At 38.5% G+C, this 5,754-nt stretch overlaps 1 long non-coding RNA gene across 1 annotated transcript; it reads right to left on the bottom strand.

Annotated features, from left to right (window-relative positions):
* On the bottom strand, window positions 1–2,841 carry LOC146491233 (uncharacterized). The gene is made up of 2 exons (XR_014872530.1): window positions 1,858–2,841; window positions 1–1,097 (listed from the first exon to the last, which is right to left on the bottom strand). It is a non-coding gene; the product is annotated as an uncharacterized LOC146491233 (long non-coding RNA).
* Between the last annotated feature and the right edge of the window lie 2,913 nt (window positions 2,842–5,754).

Genomic DNA, 5,754 nt, shown 5'->3' with positions numbered 1-5,754 from the left:
TTTCTTAAATTCATCAAGTCTCTCTGTGCCTGGGTCCTTGTCACAAAACATGACATCACTGTTTTGTACATTTTAACACAATTTAATCCCCACATTTCTGAAAGAATAGCAAAACACTTTTTTGAAAAGTCTGTAACAAAACCATCAAATCTGATCAAGGTTATTGAAATGCTGCCAAAGAAGAATGGATTGGAATAAAAAAAAAAATACATATCCTAACCTTAATTACAGGGGGAAAATGATAAATGATGCTCATAGTGAGTAAAAAGTAAACTGTGTGCATTTTTTGGACAGAGATTCACTTCTAAAGTGTATGTATAATACAATACAGATACATAAAAAATACACTCCAAAAATAGAAGAGTCCTTGAAATATACAAAATATTATTAGAAAATGGAGACACTTGGCCCTTGGTACAATTTATACAATGTATGAAAAGATCTTTACTGCAGATACTACTATGGCTCTGCAGATTTTTTCTTTTCTTTTAACCTATGTCGCCTCACCTTGAGGTTGGTAAATCTGTCTATCACATTTTGGTGGTCAAGTCTCTCACGCATCTCTTTCTCAACTGACATCACAGCCAGGTGCTGGAGTCTGCTTTGACCCATGGTCCTTCTCAGCCAGGTATGGAGCTGACTCAAGACACTAAAAGACCTTTCACAGCTACAGCTGCTAACTGGGTTTGTTAGGGCAACCTGAATAACAGTTTTAAGTTTGGGGAAGATCTGATTATCCAGAAGATTGTACAATGTTAACATATCTGGAATGGCACCAGCCTCACTCTTGAGCTTTATAAAGTCTTTGGCAACCGTGACTTCCTCTGACTGAAGCTCAATATGGTAATGCAGTGCCAGGGCTGACAACTCAGTTTGTTTTGCAGATTCTGTATAGCAGCTTTAATATAGGGAGAACACAACTTCCAGATTGTATGAGTTGTTTGTATTAGTTGTTTGTCTTTCTTTTTCTTTGCCAGTTAAACAGTTACTGTTTTGCCTGTTAGTACTCCCTGTCTGTTTTCTTACCTGGTACTTCCTGATCTCGTACTTTGTCCTCATGTTCCCCTCTTTCCTCTCTCCCTCTTTGGACTGACAATCTGTACACACACACACACACACACACACACACACACACACACAACAGGAGTTATAAGGTTAATGGGCATCCAGTCAGTTAGCTAGTTAGTACCTTGGGTTCAATATCGGCACATATGGCAAAATAACCAGTTTCTCTCATTACATTTCAAACAGGACAGTGGTAACAACAGCAGGCTACGGACAATGTTAAGTTTTAGATTTTAAATAGGCTGTATACATTTCAATGAGATCAACAGGGCAGTCAAATATGGCTAATTTTACTACAGAGCAAACATCATCGGAAAACACGAAAAAACTGCCACAAACGATTATTTTGATAGTCGACTAGTCACCGATTATTTTTGCAATTAGTCGACTAATCAGATCATGCATCCATTGGATGTACAGCGTACAGCTTATTGCACCAGCATGCATCTGCTCTCATATAACTATCATTAGCTTACAGCTTTAAGTGTTTAAGGTATGTGCTAACTAAAAATAAAGACAAGATGATAGTTTATTAAATTTGAATGAAATTTGCAGATTGTTTCGGTGAAGTTTAATAAACTCATTGTTATCTAAAATATAACGGGACACCGGAGTATATTCTCGAGCATCTCACACTTCTGATAATCAGTTGTCTGCCTGACGTTTATTCAGCTGTGTAAAAACTATAACTTTAATCTCAGCCAAACCGATTTACTCAGGAACAAATAAAATACTAAAAAAAGCCAAACAATAAAATTTTTAAGTTATCTAAGTGACTTATATATGTTTAACCTGAGTAGCGAAAGACCTCAGTGGGTTTGAAAACGATTTGCCGGAGTCCGGTGTTCTCACGGCTCTAGTGAGCCTTGCCCCCGGCTAGCTATCAAGCTAGTGGGTAACAGACGTCTCCGAAAACGTCGGAGCGCTTTTGAAAATATGTGGTGTCTTGATAAACTGAGCAGATATTTGAGGTTTACACAGCTACATTCTCACCTGAAAATATGTTAAACGTTTATTATGTGACCCAGAAAGAATAATAAGAGTAATATTAAAAGTAACTAGCTGCCGCCATTGTTGGAAACTGAGCTGGGCTGAGCTATGAATTCTGGGACACAGCTCCTTCTTCTTCTTCGGGGTTTAACGGCAGCTGGCATCCTTGTACATGCAGTGCTGCCATCTTCTGTTTCAGTCCGTTATTACACTCTTAAATTCTACTACTTGTTCCTGCATCTTTTGTGATCTTACAAAGCTTCAAACGACGTGTCGACTATTAAATCAGTCGTCGATGATTTTGATAGTCGACGTAATCGTGACTAGTCCACTAATCGTGGCAGCCCTATTTTCAACACAGCAGGTTACCTGGTGTAATGTTTTTCAGTTAAAAAGAAACATGGTCTGACTCCTACCTAACTATATAAAGAGTAACTGAAAGTTAAATGCAGCAAATATGTCCTGTTTTAAGCCAGGCACTTCCACCTCTGCTCCGCAGTGTCTCAGCCACCATCGCTCTGGCAGCAACGGCGCTAAAGCGAGTAGGAGAGAGCCGAGCTGGAACAAACCATTTTGGGAGGGGGGAGGGGTTATCTATACTTTTGTTGTTAAAATGTTCCATCTCAATTAAGTACTGTATGCTTTTTATACTTTTAGTAGTGTGTCCCACAAACAGCAAATATTTTTTAAAAAAAGTAAGACATCTTTGGGGGTGCTTTGATTCATTTTGGGGGTGCTGAAGCACTTCCAAAACTGGGCTAAAATCGCCCCTGGGTTAATTATAACACCACAGCCGTGTTGACACTCTGATTGTGTGGCCAGCAAGTAACATACTGAAAGACAGATGTAGCGACTGTGACATCACCCATTTGTCTGTGAAACTTAGATTGATTTTTACTACAGCTGAACAGTGAAGCCTGCCTAGGATTTGCTACAGAGAACCAAACCCTTTCTTTATACCAGGGTGTGAAGCGTTTTCTTTTCTGGATTCTGTCCCATGGCCAATTGTGGAACTGCAGCTTTGGCACTTCCACACTGGCTTTATTTGTCCAACCCAGGAGGTCTCTGCTCACATTTTACCCCCTTTATTGCTCAAAAGGTGCTAAAAGCTGTCTCTCTCTTCCCCAGCCACTATACTTAACTGCGTTAACAGATTACTGGTTGTACATGGCTGTACCTACACGTAGCACGCAAAATTATGTTAAATACCATCTAAATCTCATGCGGAATGCAGATAACCACATTTTATTTTTGCATTGTTCGTTGATTCGATTGCTCAAACATTTAATAGCAGTGAAGCCTGGAGGTAAATTAGACACGAAAAGAACAACAAATAAGAATCCAGCCGACCACATTCAGCTCACTACAGTGCAAATCACTCCACGTTATGGTTACGGTAGAATACAGTTGTGCAATATGTAGCAGAAATGGTATGAAAATAAGCACATTCAGAATGACTAAAGTTTCATCAAACCCTTCAATCTGAGGTCACGGCTGCGTTGCTTTGTTTTGTGGTATGCTGCGGTGGTTCCAACTCGACTTGGGTCACGAAACAATGAAACAGCCTGAAGTGTTTAGCTCGATATTCCCACGTTAAAATGTGCCTCACTTCATTTATTTGGGGGTATTGATCGCGTTCATTTATCGTTTGTAATTAAACAGAGAACAAGCAAGCTTAGGTAAACAGAAATCAACAGCTCAATAAATGCTTCATCTGTGTCAGAGGGGTTAGTTAAAACCTCTGCTGGAAGTTTCTGATTTTTCCGGAGTAAGAAATTTGAAAAATATGTCAGCAACAATACAGTGGCCTGAAGTTTTAGACATAAAAAGAAAGCCGAGTGATACTAAGTAAGAGCCCATTATCCAAACTTTAATATTAGAGATATTTCTTGGTTTTTAAAAGTGACACTCCACATTTTGGGAAAATGTAATTATTTGTTTTCCATCTCAGGGTGACATTCGAGGTTTGATGTGTAAATGCGCATTAATTAAACAAAGCTGAAGTTAGGTTTAGCCTAGCTTAGCATAAAATAAGACATAAAAGGAGCTGCCAGCAATACATGTACAATACTAAGTTAAAAAACCCACACATTTAAAGCTGTTGAATTTAGAAAGCTGTTTAGTGATAAGGTGTTATTTGGTACTAAAGCAGGAAAAGCTCATTTTGATAGCAAAACAAAGACTGTCTAAGGAGTTTGTTCCATTGATACTAGAATGGGACATGAGCTGATAAGGTTTACTAGAATTAGGGTTCCAATCAAGCAACAACAACCCCCAAAGGTAAAAAAAGGAAGCTTCTTGAAGTTTTTTTCAATGGCCACTTCAGGTAGCCATCAAAAAATGAGTCAGTCCCCACAGACTCTGATTTGCTGTTGCCTTCTAGTTTTACAGTATTTTAAAGGAAGTTTATGTTAAGTTTTGGCTGTTATTTATTTTTTAAAGAATCCCTCTGGATACTGGAGGTAAGGGCATGGCCACTTTGATAAACAGGTGTTCAGACACAAGCAACTGGAGCTGATCACAATAATTCAAGTCACTTAACTAAACCTCTGGTCCAACACTGTCTAATGGCCTACACTGGAATGATTTGCTCACAGCTGTACCAAAAACCTGTTTTCTATGTCGTAGGAAAGTTTTACGTTTGTGCAACTTCCAATTATTTCTTTTTATATAAATCTTTTTAATTAGATCAAGCAATCTTGAAAACACCAGTAGTTTATGTCGGCATTCTTTTCATTATGTGGGTAAATTGATATTAAAAAGGCAGTGGGTTCGTCACTAGTGCCTGGAACAGGATTCGCTGTGTTAACAAAGAAATTGGAGAAGTTTGTTGCTGAGAGAAGTTGGTGGTGAAAGGGTCTCTTCAAATCTATGCAATAATCTTATAGATCCAGCAAAAAAACCCAAAAACAAATGAATAATTAAATTACATCCACATGAGATACAAACTTGGGAATCCTGTTTGTATCTCATGTGGATACAAACATCATGTCCGATTTACATCACTGCAAGCTACTAACGTAGATGTAATTAAAGCTCATTGTTTTGGCCCGGAGCTCTATTTCTTTGGTTCAGCCTCAGTTCTCTCATTAGACAACAAAATGCTAAAGTCACCTTGAGCTACCTGCCCTGGACAAAACATGAAAAACTATCTAGTGAACACAGTGGAGCATTTACAACTAAAGATTTCCACCTGGAGTCAGTTTATAAACTGAAGCATGAACTGGAGTTTGAGGTACTGCCCTCAGGTTAGTGTATTAGGACATTTGTTTGGTGGGCCAAAACATGTCTCTCTTATTCTAAGGATTATTGATGGCAAATACAACTATGATCTTGGTTTTGACACTACATTGAATCTTTGGCAGACATGGTGTGAATTTCCATTTCCTGCAGTTGCACGTGTTGTCATCGAATTTACTGAGATGGCGTTAACTCTCGCAAGGCTACATTCTCTATGTCTAACTTGACTAACCATCCAAGACCACCTAACAGTACTCTTTTAAAACAAACTGTCCCAGCAATGCTAGTCGCCTGTTTCCAGCATTAAGATCAAAGTTACACCTCTATTTACATCTCTTTACCATTTGACCTTATCAAATTCTTTATGCTGGATTTTAAAACTCATCGTAAAACACATTTATACTCCTTGGCCTTCGATGTATTTAATCATTTTTGTGTACATCACTTTGTATCGCCTGT

This window comes from Neolamprologus multifasciatus, chromosome 23 (assembly GCF_963576455.1).
Source record: "Neolamprologus multifasciatus chromosome 23, fNeoMul1.2, whole genome shotgun sequence".
Taxonomy (NCBI): Eukaryota; Metazoa; Chordata; class Actinopteri; order Cichliformes; family Cichlidae; genus Neolamprologus; species Neolamprologus multifasciatus.
Note: the sequence above shows the minus strand (reverse complement) of the source record. Positions and strands in the feature narration are given on the sequence as shown.